Genomic DNA, 16,956 nt, shown 5'->3' on the forward strand with positions numbered 1-16,956 from the left:
AGGGTTTTGGTGAAGAGGAAACCCTTGCAACTTGCACTACATAAATATCACTTCGAACAGCATGCTATCTCGGCAGCGACTAACACTGTCTCAGCCAAATAGAGATCACGTTAAAGTGATTATCTCAATCTTGCATACATATATGACTGTCTTGGCATAATTGGCATCTGAAGATAAAAGAAGATTTCATTGATGATAGATTCTCAGCATATTATTGATGGGAGTCTTACTAGCTGTCACAGTATTCAAATATAGCATAATGCAATCCTGATGTGTTATGGAAAGCAATAACAAAGATCATAGTCGAGGTCCTGATAGAACTAGACATGAATCATGATCTTGTATTCCTGTGATCTCAAGGTAATGATCTCAGTGCAGCAAGGTGCAGAAGAGATGTGACATCAATGATCTTAGTGACAAGGATCACATTAATTATAGATCATCATCATATATATGTATATGAGCATGATGTAATGGGACTACATAATGATGTAAAGGGCAGCATGAGCATGGGCAGCATGAAGCATGATGAGATCATGGGCAGCATGAAGCATGATGATGCATGGGTATCATAAAGCATGATGAGATCATGGACATGGGTAGCATGATGATAATCATTATTAGTGCAATATGCAGTGGAGCAGCAAGTAGTCCAGATGCAACACTACGACAGGTGAAGTCTTCATCTTGGAGAATCAGTTGAAGAAGAATGTCTTCAACTGATCTCATCATTATATGAAATGATCTATGCTAGATCTAGATAAGTCAAAGTATTGACTTCTGTTGTAAATGTACTCTCTCTCTCTGCTGAACTTTGAAGATAAAAGAAGATTTGATCAAAGGGTTTCCCCACACATTGTGGGGTTTGTCCCTGGCTCGCGCCATATCTTGTGTCCTCTTGTCTTGGCTTGTCTTCTGCGTTTTATATTTATGTTCTATCTGCAGTTTATCGTAATGCTGATGTTATTGCTAACTGTGACAATTTAAATAAATTGCTCTAGCATAGAACATACCAAATCTTAACATAGGTCAATTATCATCTTTTGCACTTGATATTTTAGAGAAGGATTCTAGGTTCCAAACCCTCCCTTGTATGCCAATTTCTGCGGAGAATTTAATGAAATTATGATTTGCCCCTAGTTTTCATTTCATTATTTCATTAATGGATTCAAATTTTGAATATGGTTGTAGCATTTAATATGCTTTTTTGCTAAGAATTTCAAAGTTCCTTTAGCACATCTATGTTATTACTAGTAATTTCGTAAAAAGAATATTACCGTGGTATCAGATCATGATCTTGGCCAACTGTGGGTCTGAAGCAAATTAATGCCAAGGAAGGCTCCAGAACCAGATTCATAAGAGGAAGGTGAGAGGGGTAAAGGACCCATGGGAGACAAAGAAAATTCAAACTCAAACATGGCAGCTACCATGAACAAAATGATCAGGATGCAGAAGATGTTGATTGAGATGATGGGGCAGTTGACTAATGCCACATCGGAATCAAGGTCGTCACGAGAATAGTGGAGAAAGGGGATCTCACCCAGGCAAAGGGATCCATGCTTGCACTAACATGCAGAGTCATCTTCATTTGTATGGCAAAGCCACTGGACCCACTTGCAATTTATGGACGATGCATAAGGGGCAGCGGACATGATTTCAGCAAAGGTGGAGTCATTTGCATCAAATTGGGAAGCATACTAGTCATTAGGGCATAACATTCAAGCATCCCTCCTTTTTACAGAATTTTTTCCTCTAAGAGACAGACACAAACTGATATGGTTTATTAGGAACAACAACTAGAACCAAGATTTACAGTGAACTATGGGAAAGATGACACTCCCTAGTTTTGATGGGTCGTCTAAATACTCCGTGAGGATATGGGTGCAGAAGTTGGACACCTATCTCCAGTTTAACCAAATGAAGGAGGCGGATGCTATCAAATTTGTCGCACTGCACCTGGACAGAGATGCCCAAGAATGGTGGTACCATGGATAGATCACACTGGGGCATGTAGGCAACATATCATATATGAGGTTCACATAGAGACTCATTGAGAAATTCGATAAGGACCCAAAGATCCACTTCAGAGAGATGGCACATCTTAGGCAAACAGGCAGTTTAGAAACCTTTATATCATACTTTCAGAGGCTATAAGTAATAGTGACTGATATATCACATGACAAACTAATCATGTTGTTTGTACAGGGGTTGCATGAGCCTTTGTGTGGCTGGATGAAGGCCTACAAACCCACTTCCTTACAAGATGCAATCAACGGAATGCGGGACATGCATGATGTAGTCCCTAATACCAAATTTCCTCCTAAACCGACCATTCCGCTGAAAGGTAAGGACATTAGACCTCCTTAAAAGGAATGGACCAGGATAAGTCTGTTGGATGAGGAGAGTAGGAGAGATCTTACGAGGAAAAGAAAAGAAGCAAGCCTTTGTCCACTGGCACTATCAGATTCATAGTCTTGGAATCTATATGCGAAATTATCCGACTGACAACATCTGCGCATGGGAAAGTCGGGTACTTGCATGCAACCTTATGCAACCCTAACTTTTGGACATTAATATACACCTGTCAGTCCTCAAGATCCGCTTTGAAGCTTCTTGCTGAGAAAGCCTCATTTACATTGCGCCACATGATATCTGACTCTTTTTCTATGAACAGTTGAGTATTTGCTAAAACTGGCAAGTTCATTGGAGTACTCTCAACTACCTCCCCGGTGCTACTTTTTGTGGTGTCCTTTGAAGCAGATCTATTTGGTGCCATGATGACAATAATTGATGAAGAGAAGTGCTCAACAACTGCAATACTTGTAGGAGGAAAAACACTCATGGAAAACATGAATTAGCTTCAACAAAAAGACTCACACAGCAAGATCAAGGCAACAACCACAAGACTGGAGGGAAGAATTGTGCAAATCCTGAGTTGAGGGCAAGAGGCTGGCTCCAAGAACTGTGCATTGCACAGTCTCAGCAACCAGGGGAGCAGCTTGAGGCTTGAGACTGCGCAATGCGCAGTCTCAACCTGGGAAGACTAAGGAAGAGACTATGCATTGTGCAGTCTTGGTGGCCAAGGATGTGGCTTGAGCCCTAGAACTGCGCAAAGCACAGTTGGGCTAGCCAAGTACTGCACATTGCGCAATATCAAAGCCAAGCTTGAAGCTTGAGCCTTGGACTTGCGCAATGCCCAACTGAGCAAGGCAACTGTTGGCCAAGTGAAGGGCAGATCTGCCCAGAAAGAGGATGGGAAAGTGGCAGATCTGAGTGATGGTGCAAGTTGGAGTGTAGATTTGACTAAGGCAAGATAAATTAGTGAAGATTAAGTGCAAAAGATCAACATGCAAAGGGAAAAACAAACATGCATAGGGAGTCGCCTAAACGGCGACCACTAATGGGCAAAAACAAGAAAACCAATCCAACACTTGTAAAAGGCGAACGACAAACTGAACCAACAAGTACAAGCTAATATAAGTTAAAACGCTAGCAGCCATGAAAAGAAAGAAGCGAAACAACACTCATAGAAGCGAAACGACAAGCGAGAAAAAAAGCGACAAAAGACAACAAAAGCATAACTCACCCGAAAGAGTGCCACAAACTCCACCGAAGGCTCCTTGATCTCCTTGGGAAGGCTAGAGCTCCAAGATCAAATGTACAAATGAGCTCTAGGGGCATCCATTATATAGATCTAGGTTGATTAGTGTTTATGACATGAATGCCTAAAATCAAGGAAAAAACGACACTTAGGAGAAAGTCCAAAAATAGCAACTTGTGTCATCCTTCAGGAAACTAATTATCCACACCCTATTTTCTAGGGATTTCTTTTTGCTTTTTTGCTTTTTCAAGAAATCGGCCATTCACGCCGCCAAGAAGAATTGTGCAATTTCAAACCACGGGGCAACTCCTTGACTCAGTGAATTGCACAGTTTCTGAGCTCAAGGGAAGCTTTGCATTGTTTCTGAGCTTAAGGTCAAGTTGTCTCCAAGAATTGTGCAGTTTCTAAGCTCAAGGGAAGCTTTGCGCTGTTTCTGAGCTTAAGGTCACGTTGTCTCCCAGAATTGCGCAGTTTCTGAGCTCAAGGCTAGCCTACCTGTCTAGATTGTGCAATTTAGATCCTCAAGGCTGGCCTGCCTTCCAAGATTGCATAGTTTCTAGAGGGAAGACCGGCAATGCTGCAAAGTCAAGTCAAGAGATAGCTTGTGTCTGAAAGATATGAAACTGGGATCAAAACAACACATCACAAGCAAAGCATGAAAAGATGAGACTTGACCATAGCAATGAATACTTGACATCTATAAATGATAAGCTCTTGTGGATAGAAGGGAGGCTCTAAAATCAAAGCATGGGTAAAATTTTGGAGGTTGGTTGTAGCAACTACAACAGCGCCATTGTGTATCACATTTGAAGACTAATGAAGTAAGGTATTGTTGCTTTGGAGCATGGTTCTTTTCTATGATTTTCATTTGCTGTAAATCTCTTCTACGAACTTCTTGCTTTCATTCTAACATAAAGCCCTAGTTTTGAGAACACCACTAATCTAGGAATAAGCAATGTGTAGAGGCCTCCCCCCTTTTGCATATTTGTTGTCTTATTTCAGCTTTGTTTCCTTTCTTCTATCATAGCTAGTTGTTCATTGGATAATAATTTAGCTAAATAACAACACCTCCATATTGATTTGATGTGTGGAAAAATGGAGCCCTCCGAGATTAGTTTTTACTTCAATTTCCAGCAAGTACCTTAAGGCCTTATGTATTGAACAAGTCAATTTTCCTTTAGTACAAACTAAGTGATAAAAGTTTCAAACTAGATCTTTCGTCCAAGTGGGTGGAAGGTGTCAGATTAGTCTTTCTACCTCGTAGCCTACCTCAAAATACTTGATGGTGATAAATCGATCCATTCATTTTGCAATGTCTTTTGAACCCATTGGGCCTTATATCGATAAGCACTAGTTCCTCATCATTTCATTTCATTGTTTCCCTCTTCCTCCCTTCTCTTTTTCTTCCATATCCATTTAACTATTCCCATTTCCATATCATTCCATATTCTACAACAACAATACATTTGTTAAGGTTTATTATTCCATATCACCTAAGACGCCCACTCCATAGCCTTAGCAATCTTATTTAGGGATGTCCCCCTTGAGTTGGAGAAGAGCCAACTAGAAGAGAGGAAGAGCTACTAAGGTGACAAACGGTAGCCTTCCTAGCCCCTTGATGCTTGGAAATTTACATCATGTGGGGGAGCTAGATTTTGTTGTAATAGGAGGTACATAATTTTTTATGCAAGGTTTTCTTTTCTGTAATTTACTTTTCATGTGTCAATTTTCATTGTAGGAAAACGAAAGGCCTTGTAATGAACCATGATTAAATGAGATAATGTAATGTAAGGATTTAACACCTCTTACTATTATTGTTGTAGTGTCTAGCCGTAGCTAATGAACCCTTTTGTTGTTAGTATGAATATGGCATCACTTTCATCCCAGCATTTTGAATAGCACACCTAGTGTTCCAAGGACAACTTTATCTGATAGAAATCAGCAAGCAAAGGCTGATTTCTGGCATGTATAGCAGTCCCAATTGCCTTGCATTTTCATGCACTTTCCCACTCCTTGGCTCTATTTTCCCAAGGTGTGATTAGGCACTAGGTCTTGGGGTTTTCCTTCATCTTTCCTTTCTCACTCCATTTATTATTCCATCATAACACTACCACCCATTTTGCTTTGGCCAGCTCTTCATTCAATCACCTTGTGCCTCTCCACTTATAGCCTTGGCAATCGTATCATTTCGAGAAGCCCCCCCTTGAGTTGGAGAAGAGACAACCAAAAGAGAGAGAAAAAAGAGCTACTGTGGTGACAATGTGTAGTCTTCCTCAGTTGTACAAGACTAGCCCCTTGATGCTTGGCATTTAACATCATATAGGGGTGTGTTGGGCCCCTATTTCCACATCATATTGAAGGACATGTTACATAATATTTTATAAATTTTCCTTTATTCCTCATTCAATATTACCTTCATTACCATATATTTGTTCATTCCCACCTCATACAAACATCATGAGATATATTTGATCTCCATGATTTGATGGTTACTTGGAATGGTTTTTTTCTTTTCCTAACATGCTTCTAAAATGTTCCTGCTGTAGCTATGAAAAGTTCCTGTAGCAGACAATTCGAAACACAGTTTTGACACGTCATTTAAAATTCGATGAAGATGAATCAAGAAAATCTAAAACATGGGTTTTGTGCAGGATATGGTTGTTTAGGTGACATACAAACAAAATCCTCAAAAAGCACAAAATAAGAGATGTTAGGATGAGGCTTCAAAAGGGATTTATTCCAATTGTTCCTTGAAATTTGTACTTCCCTGTTTGACCTGCAAGCCTTGTGCATGACCTTGGGCATGTGGGATTTAGGAGATTTTATGTCATTTGACCTTCTTATGATTTCCACATGGTCTACATATTATCTCCACAAAATCTTCATAAGATATTCACATGATCTCTGTTGGAAAATGTAACTATGTTCGGTCTTCATTAACGTACTTGAGTCACTATGTAATGTACTTGTCAAAAAAATTAAAAAAAATATATATATACATATATATATATATATATATATATATATATATTATTGTAACTTATTAAAGCATCGATTTCATGCTTGGGTCACCATGTTTTAGGTCAAAGTCCCCATTGAGGACTTCTAGGATTTATTCTGAGTCTATAGAGTCATTGTACATTTGAAGAGACCCTTATTGGGCTTTTGAATCATGTAAAAAGGTTAAGTATTGAGTCAAATATGAATTATGTAACATCCACACCATGTCGGCCTAAGAGAAGATCAAGTCAGCCTAAGGAACCTATTCGACCCCACATGAAGCCTATAAAAGGAAGGTCATCGAATTCATTTTTAAGATCATTCTCTCACACACATTCGAATTCTCTTGTAGCTGGGAAGAAGTGAAAAATTCTCTTGTAGCTAGGAAGAAGTGCGAAGTTGTCTTGTAACTAGGAAGAGGTGTGAAGTCTATTGTCGGAGAGCCAAAGTGAATGCGAGTTTGGGGAAGTCTAAGGAGAGAAGGAAAATTGAAATTTTGGTGTTTCTCTTTCTCTGTTTCGTGTCCTAGATTGGGAGATCGAAGTCTTCCAAGTTTCACTGTTGCCGAAAGCTATCAATTGCCGTAAGCTGCTACCTAGTCGAAGTTGCTAGAAAGAGGTTGAAATTTTGGGAGGTTGACTTGGTGTGGAGGGAAGGTGTGGTCCTGGTCTAGGGTGAAGAGTCTCAAAGAATACTATTGAAAGGAAGAATTACCTTGACTGGGTTTTCCCTTCGAGGGGTTTTTGCCCTGGCATGTGCCTACATCTAGTACCGAGGGGGTTTTGCCTTGGAATATGCCTACATTTGGTGTTTATTCTTTTATGTGTTGCTTCCTTTGGTAATTGCTTGATGAACTAAAGAAAGAAGATATAAAGAATCGTAATAATAAGAAACATCACAAGTAATTATCTAGAACAACAAAATCTTTCTGCCTTTCTGATTTTCTAACAATCTCCATCATCCAACACCTAAGATAAGTTGGTTGTAGATCCACTTATTTATGGATTGGTTTTATCTTGTTGTAACTTCTTTCCTTTTGTGAAGGATGAGTTATATATATAAATATGAGAGAATATCAGTCATTTGTGAGGGTTGGAGCTAGAAGAAGCCAAAGAAGAGGTCAAGCATATGTTTATGAATCAACTGTAGAAGATCTATTTGCTTCTTTGATTTAATATCAAAACAAGCAGCTTGCTCTTTTCCAATCCATATGTGCTGAGTTAACTTCAGTTTTGTAGACTCTCCAGTAGAGCTTCACTGAGCCAAAGGCCCCATTGTGTATGAGATCAATGGCTCTTCTTTTCTTAGTTTTGTTTAGTTATAGTTAGTTTGATTCAAGTGTGTTCTTTCAGTTGATTTTCTTACAGTTTGGAGTGCTTATTTACTTGCAAATTTGAATTATCTACTTGATTAAAGAACTATGTTACTAGAAGATTCAGAACCCTTTTAGTTAATACAATTATGAACCCTGAGTAATTTGCTAAAGGCAAAACCCTATGTAACCTATGGAAATTGGTCAACTAAGTCTTTTCAAGTTGATAATTCTTCTTTTTCATCGATTAAAAGTTGGATCACAAGGACAAACCCTTGTGTTACTTGTTTAGGCAAGAACCTTGAGCAACCTATTAAAATTTGTCTCAACATTCTTTTTTATGTTAATGTTTGCATAGATTAAAAGTTGGATCACAAGGAAAAAGCCTTGCATTACTTCTCTAGGCAAGAACGGTCTGCAACCTATTGACACTCATCCCAACATTCCCTTACTATCAATTCTTGCATAGATTAAAAGTTAGAAACTAAGTCCTGGCATATATTGTGCCTTACACTTCACAAGCTTACCAACCTGGATTGATGAATTAACTGTAATGGAATTTTAGTGCAATTGAATTGACTGACAGGGTGCTAGATTTTGTTGTAACAAAACCAATTAGTTCATATACCAAATATCCTAAATAAATAGGATAACAATGAGAAATCCATATAGGATAAATAATGTATTGAATATATAACTAATTAATTGTGATGTCCCTAAGGAAAATTAATAGTAAATATGCAAAGAAAACATAGACAAAAACACCATAAAACAGTGACAAACAATCAAATCATAAAATTGCACCAAAATTGCATTGTTGAGCTCTTTTTATTAATAAATATGGGTGTAAAATAAGGTGTTGGAAGGAATGCACCTGGGCTTGCTCAAGGCAAGCTAGCAAAGCCCCAAATGACAAATAAGTCACCCTCCTCTAATCTGCAGCTATGTTGCTCAAGCTCTGCACTGAAGATGCTGAGAAATTCATTGTTAGCTGAATGGATCGGATGCTAGGGCCCTCTCTGGTGCTCAAAAAATTTTGTGAAATTAATCCTGGCCTCTCCACCAAATACCCAGAATAACCCATGAAGCATTTGGCCTATGCTTGACTTCAGAAATTCGGCCCTATTTCCCCTCAATGGCTCAACTAATGGCTGATTCGAGCCACCTATAAAATCTGTTGCAAAAGGCCTCCACAATGGCTGCAATACTCCCCAAAATGCTTCCCCAGCCTTCACCCCAAGTTTCAGCCCCAATCACAATTCACTCCTCCACCTCCCGGAGTGCTCCCACAAAGAACTGCGCAATCCCTGCGTTGTTGTAGCTGCTCCTCTCCTAGGAAATCAACCCTCCTACTGGTAGTGCGAAAAGACAAGATGAAACTCCCTCCTTGGGCTAGCACTCCAAGTCCACCGAAGCAAGGGCTGAGATCTCTACTCGAAGAAACTCGTGTGCTAAACAGCACTTGCAAACTTGGCTTCAGCTCAAGCGTGCTCTTGTCATAGACAATTTTGCAAATGATGAATGAATGAGAAAATGAGTGTCTCTTCCTCCTTTTGTCAAGATGGCTCCAAAATACCCATGTGGGCCCAGGCCCCACACTGAACTTTCCACACCAAATCCACTCCAATGAAAGCATACTTCCCATGTGGGCCGAAAATCTCATGTGGTGGCCCCCACGCTCCACCAAAGCCACAATTTTTCCCTCTAGTTCTAATGTTTGCGTGTATCTTAAGCCAAAAGTCAAGTGTGGGTCCTCTAAGCCCACCTTTCCTAAGTGCATCCGTGCAATAAACGAAAAATGAACAAAATTGATATTTACTTAGCAAAATACTAAGTAGGAATATCACAGTCCTCCCCACCAAAAACGTTGTTTGTCCTCAAGCAACCACAATGAAGGATGCTGGAATGTCTGCTCACCCTCCCAGGTAGCATCCTCATCTAGCAGATTCATCCATCTGATCAAAAACTCCTTGATGACCCTGTTTCTCAAATTCTTGTCTCGGGTATCCAAAATGGCCTATGGTTCAAACACCAAATGCCCCTCATCGTCCATAGGGGGTAAAACTGTAGTTGTTGTAACGTGTTGTCCCAATGTATTTTTCAAGCAAGACACATGAAAGATGTTGTGCACCCGGCTCCCTGGGGGTAGCTCCATCTCATATGCTAATTGCTCCACCCTCCGAGTGACAGGATATGGTCCATAAAAGCAGGGTTTGAGCTTCTCGGGAGCCTTATGTTTGAGTGAAGATTGTCAATATGGTTGAAGCCTCAAAAAGACCAAGTCCCCTACTTCGAACTGCCTCTCAACTTTGTCCCTGTCTACATAAAGCTTCTGCTGGTTTTGGGCCATCCGCATGTTGTCTTTAAGAGCCCTCAAAATGTCTTGGCTCTCTTGTATCTAATCCTTGGCCCTTAGGTCCCTGCTTTCTCCAAACATAATGTCAGCGAAAGACAATGCATCGTATCCATACAAAGCTCAGAATGGTGACATACCTATCAACATGTGGTATGTAGTGTTGTAACAGTACTCACCCAAGTGCAGCCACCGTATCCATGCTGTCTGTTGACCTGTCACATAGTTACGCAAGTAGCCCTCCAGCCACTTGTTAACTATCTTCATCTGCCCGTCTGTCTAAGGATGCTAACTAGTACTCAAGGTGAGCTCAATGCCCAACAACCGAAATAGCTCCTGCCAGAATCCACCCATGAACTGACTGTCCCAGTCACTAACAATGGTCTTTGGGATACCATGTAGCCGAAACACCTCGCTGAAGAACAATTCAGCCACCTGTGAGGCCAAGTACCGAGCTGAGATGGCGAAGAAATGAGCAAACTTTGTCAGGTGATCCACCACTAAAATGCAGTCTTTACCCTGTACTGTGGGCATCCCGGTAATGAAATCCATCGATATGGTCTCCCATTTCCCCTCCGAAATGGGAAGCGGTTATAAAAGGCCTACGGGGTGTGACTGCTTACCCTTATTTTGTTGGCATGTGTCACACTCCCTGATATGCCTCAGAACATCATCCTTGAGGCCCCTCCATGCAAAGTGCTCTCTAATGGCCTTGTATGTCTTCGTGAACCCCCGGTGCCCTGCTAGTTGTGAGTCGTGGGCAGCCTCTAGAATATTCTCTCTCAGTTGGGAATTGGGTACCAAATAGATTCGGTCTCTAAAGTAGATCACCTTGTTCATCACCCTGTACCAGTCATCTATCACCAACCCATCAAGGACCTCACACGCGAACCGATCCTTGGAGTACTCCACTAATAGTTGCGCCCTCCAATCAGGGGCAATGCTCATCAAAGAAAGAGTGGTTTTCCTCCTAGACAACACATCAGCCACCACATTATGCTTTCCCTTGACATACTCAATGTCAAAGTCATATGCTTGGAGCTTTCTCACCCACTTTTGCTGCCTCTCCTGCAATTGTTTCTACTCCAAGAAGAACCTGAGGCTGTTGTGGTTTGTCTTGACTTTGAACCTGTTCCCCACCAAATACTGTCTAAACTTGGCCAGCACATGCATGATGGCCAGCATCTCTTTATCATATATGAAGTACGATAGCTCATAGGGAAGTAGCTTCCGACTCTCGAAAGCTATGGGGTGCCCTCCCTGCATCAGCACAGCCCCCACACCCACTCCTAATGCATCACACTCCAACAAAAAGGGTTGGGTGAAGTCAGGAAGTGCCAACACCGGACAGTTACTCATGACCTGTTCAAGGCACTCAAAATCCCCTGCGTTGTAGTGGTCCACTCAAATGCCCCTTTCTTCGTCAAGTCAGTGAGGGTTGCTACTAGTTGGGAGAATCCCTTCACTAACTTCACGTAATAAGTGCAGATGCCCATGAAACCCCTCAACTCAGTCACATTTCGAGGCTCTGGCCAATCCCAAACAGCTCGAATCTTCTCTTCATGTACTCTCACACTGTCCACCCCAATGATGTGCCCTAGATAAAGCATCTCAGTCAACCCAAACTCGCACTTGGACAGTTTAGCATAGAATTGTTGCTCCTCCACAATGCGCAACACTGTCTCAATGTGCTGCAAGTGCTCCTCCCAAGTCCGGCTATAATCCAGTATGTCATCGAAGAATACTAGCACGAACATCCTCAACTACCCACGAAATGCGTGGTTCATGCATGACTGGAAGGTAGTTGGTGCATTGGTTAGCCCAAAGGGCATAACCAAGAACTCAAAGTGCCCATAATGGCACCAGAATGCTGTCTTTGGGATATTTTGGTCCCTTACCCAGATCTAATGGTACCCCGACCACAAATCAATCTTCGAAAAGAACTTAGCCCCACTCAACTCATCCATCAACTCATCTATACGTGGGATGGAGTACTGGTTCTTTAGTGTCTTCTTATTGAGGGCCCAGTAATTTATGCACATATGTAAGGACCCATCCTTCTTCTTCACTAGTACAACCGATGAAGCAAAAGGGCTAGAACTGGGTCTGATGTGCCCAAGTGCCAATAGCTCATGGATGGCCCTCTCTATCTCATCCCAAAATGCCTTAGGATGTTGATAAGGAGTGGTGATAACGGCCAGCACTCCCGACTCCAACTCAATAGTGTGCTCAAACCCCCGATCAGGAGGTTGACCCGGTGGTATGTCTCCAAATACAACTGGGTACCTGTCCAGAATAGCTTGTATCTTAGGATGTCGTGGCTCGGGCTTGCCCCCAACCTCTGAGATCCTCAACTCCACATCCCACTCATTGCCCCCATGTCTCAAATAAGCCTCCATCCTGTGGGCCGAAACAATCTGTGGCGAGTATGAGCACATTCCCCATAGCAACACTAGCTTGGCATCTAGCCCTACAAACTCCATCTCCAACTTCCTCCAATCGCTAGTGACTCTGCCAAGTGAATAGAGCCACTGGACCCCCAACACCACGTTGGTGTCCACAACATCTACTACAAATAAGTGATCTGTCATGGAGTAGTTCCCCATGGTCATTGTCAAAGCTGGCACATAGCGAGAGCACTGCATGGTCTTCTCCCCAGGCACAAAAACTAAGAATCCCTCAAACTCCTCAATTGTGATGCCTCTCCTCTAAACCAACTGAGCATCAATGAAATTGTGGGTAGCCCCACCAGAATTGATACACGCTGCCCCTGAACAGTGCCTCTGATCCTCAGGGTCAAAAACTTGGGTACCCCAAGCAGTGATGCAAGGACTCCTCCAGAAGGTGCAAAGGAAACTCCCCTTGGTGGTGGTGGTGGTGGTGGTGATCCTCCCTCCTGAGATGTTGAGCTGTCATCTCCACCCATCTCAAAATATGTCTCATCCTCTGCATCACTGTCAGAGAAGACCTCGATATAGTGGGCTTTGCCCTCTACACATCTATGGCCTAGTGCCCACCGCTACTGACAGGTGAAACACAATTTCCTCCTCCTGAGGTCTCTCCGAGTCTCCTCATCTAGCTTCCCACGCCCTTGATTGGCCCTCGGTGGTGGAGCCCTGGTGTCTTTTCCCCTCTGCTGGAAACCCTGTCTAGGAGGTAGTGGTGCTCGAGCCCTAGGTAGGGCATCCTGTAAATCTCGGGCTCTCCCTACTGCATTCTGTAATGTAGTGGGCCTATCAAACCTCACTAACCCGCACAATGGCTCTGTTAGCCCATCCACAAACATGTAAATCCTCCTAGACTCCAACAAATCCGGCACCATCACAGGTAACCGTAGAAACTCTGAAATGTATGCCTCTGCACTCCCGGTCTGCTTGAGCCTTCTCAGCTCCCCAAAATACTCCTCAGGATCTTTCCCCTTGAATCACTCCAACACCCTCCTAGTGAAATCATCATAAGTGGTTACTCCTGCATGTCCAAACGTGGTCAGCACATGGAACCACCAGTCATGGACTTCCCCTTCCAGATGCAATGTGGCAATCTTGATTTCCTCTCCCTTCATCATCTGATTCAGCTGGAAATAGACATCCAGCTTTTTGACCCATCCCTTGGCCAAGCTCTTGCAAGACCCATCGAAAGTTGGGAGAAATAGCCTCCCCACAATGTGTTGCATGTTTGTCCCCTGCATGTAGCCTCTTCCACTCTGTCCTTGGGGCCTATTGTTGCCCTTCAACTGGAAGAAATCCTTGAAAGTAATGGCCTTCCCAAAATCAGGTTCATAGGACAAATACTCCAAGAAATAGTCCCCATAAGGTGCATCCTCCTACTCTGATTGCCCACCAGCTCTAGATGTTAGGAACGTGGGAATGGTAGACTTAGGGGGTGCGTTTGGAATCAGTGGCATGTTGGGATTAAGGGATGTGTGATGTTGCGAAGTATCGGACCCTTCTCCAAATTGGAAATCCCCTTGGACTCCCTCACCCTTGTTGGCATTGCCATTTCGCTGGCCTATTCCTTTGATATTCCAAGACAAGTCTTGTACTGCCTTCAACAAAAGATGGGCAAACTCCTTTTGTCTCCCTCATTGTCACCCATGTTTGCTTCTTCGACCTCAAGCTCTGTTGTCACAGGGTCAGGAGTAATTTGCAACTGCCTCTCTCTGCTTCTATACCTCTGCCTTCGGTATGTCACGTTTTGCCTATCCTCCAGTGTCATAGACTGCGCTACTCCCACAGGTTGTGCCAAGTCTATGAGCTCTGATACCACTGTAATATCCCTAAGGAAAATTAACAGTAAATATGCAAAGAAAACATAGACAAAAACACCATAAAACAATGACAAACAATCAAATCATAAAATTGCACCAACACTGCGTTGTTGAGCTCTTTTTATTAATAAATATGGGTGTACAATAAGGTATTGGAAGGAATGCACCTTGGTTTGCTCAAGACAAGCTAGCAAAGCCCCAAATGGCAAATAAGACACCCTCCTCTGATCTGCTGCTATGTTGCTCAAGCTCTGCGCTGAAGATGCCGAGAAATATGATGTTGGTTGAATGGATCTACTGCTAGGGCCCTCTCTAGTGCTCAGAAAATTCTGGGAAATTAACCTCAGCCTCTCCACCAAATACCTAGAATAACCCACAAAGGATTTGGCTTATGCTTGACTTCGAAAATCTCAGCCCTATTTCCCCTCAATGGCTCAACTGCTAGGTGATTCAACCCACCTGTAAAATATGTTGCAAAAGGCCTCCAAAATGGCTGCAATACTCCTCAAAATGCTTCCCCGACCTTCACCTCAAGTTTCAACCCCAATCACAACTCACTCCACCTCTCGGAGTGCTCCCACAAAGAACTGTGCAATCTTTGTGTTGTTGTAGCTGCTCCTCTCCCAAGACATTGACCTCCTGCTGGTAGTGCGAAAAGGCAAGATGAAACTCCCTCCTTGGGTTGGGACTTGAAGTCCACCGAAGCAAGCACTGAGATCTCCGCTCGAAGACACCCGTGTGCTAAACAACACTTGCAGACTTGGCTTCAGCTCAAGCGTGCTCTTGTCATAGACAATTTTGCAAATGATGAATGAAAGAGCAAATGAGTGTTTCTTCCTCCTTTTGTCGAGATGCCTCCAAAATGCCCATGTGGGCCCACATCGAACTTCCCACACCAAATCCACTCCAATGAGAGTGTACTTCCCATGTGAGCCAAAAATCTCATGTGGTGGCCCTCGTGCTCCACCAACGCCACAATTTTTCCCTCTAGTTCTAATGTTTGAGTGTATCTTAAGCCAAAAGTCAAGTGTGGGTCCTCCAAGCCCACCTTTCCTATATGCATCCGTGCAATAAATCAAAAATGAACAAAATAGATATTTACTTAGCAAAATACTGAGTAGGAATATCACATTAATGATTATAGTAACATGCGATTTTGCATATAAATACACATTGAATGGTAACCTAATTGCATAGACATGTCATTAAGAGATGTGACTTTTCGTTATTCAATATTGTTTTATTTGTTGAAATGTAACTAGTGTCGATCTTCATAATTGTTCGAGTCACGACTTGATGTAATTATTGATGTACTGGTCAAAATAAAAGAAAAGAAAATTTATTTTATTGAAATGGGTTTCTTGCCCATTATGTTGTGGTCCTAGGTCAAAGCACCCATTGTGTGCTCTGAAGGTCTTGTTTTCAAGCCAAGAGTCAAGGTCATGATGTGCTAGCCCTTGGAGGGCCCATGTAACAAGAAAGAAAAATATTTAATGTAATATGTCATGTCTAGAAGCCTCCAAATGATGAGTCGGCCAGCCCTCTTCAAGTCGGCCGAGAGAGGCCTAATTTGCTCTCATGGAGACCTATAAAAAGAAGAACCTCCCCTTATTTTATACATACATCAAACAAGTTATCTCTGATCCTAACGAAGAAAAGTGTGGGAAGAGGAGCGAATTCTTGGGAGGCCAGCGAATCTGTGGAAGAAAACGAAATTCTGTCTGTGTGGCTCACACATGCAAGTTTGAAGGAAGTAACATGGTTTCCTCAGTCTGGTTTTTACAGAGACATCATTTGGGGTTTGGTCGAGGTCAAGGTCAAGATCTTGGAAGTCTTCTTGAAATTCTATAAGAAGATATTTTTGTGGGTTTTCCTCTCTAGGAGAGATTTTGGCCCTGGCTAGCAACCTACATCTGGTGTTCTCATGTTTGCATTGTGATCTTATTGGCATTTGTCTTGATGATGAACAGAACTAAATAATAATACTAATGCTCTAATATAACTCACAAGAAAATGTAAAGAATTGCAGAGAAATCAATTTAATCAAACACCCTAATTGGTTGCCCTAGATTTCTCAACATTATTATGATTATTATTATAAATGTATTTATGTATGTTACATGATCACGTTTCACAAAAAAAGCTGCAGACAAAGTTCAAACATTTTATAATAATAAAAGAACATAAGAAGAGCAAATCGAAAGTCCACATACAGATGTTTTTTAATCAGAATATGTCGCACAAAATTACATCCAATATGATAGTGATGTGCACCAGATAAATCTGTAGCTACAATATGACAAAATGATTTTAAAAATTCTATAAATTGGCCCTGAAGTGCAATAACTATCCTCAATGATATTGATTAAGGTAAAGTTAAAATTATTGCCTAAACTCAAAATGTGATATAGCAAATCTAGCAT

At 41.9% G+C, this 16,956-nt stretch overlaps 1 protein-coding gene across 1 annotated transcript in view; it reads right to left on the reverse strand.

Annotated features, from left to right (window-relative positions):
* Window positions 1-16,956, reverse strand: part of LOC149220577 (uncharacterized) — a 529,656-nt gene that overhangs the window by 309,710 nt on the left and 202,990 nt on the right. The window lies entirely within an intron of this gene.

This window comes from Pinus tabuliformis, chromosome Q, assembly GCF_031772625.1.
Source record: "Pinus tabuliformis cultivar Carrire ecotype Pingquan chromosome Q, CPIR1, whole genome shotgun sequence".
Lineage (NCBI taxonomy): Eukaryota > Viridiplantae > Streptophyta > Pinopsida > Pinales > Pinaceae > Pinus > Pinus tabuliformis.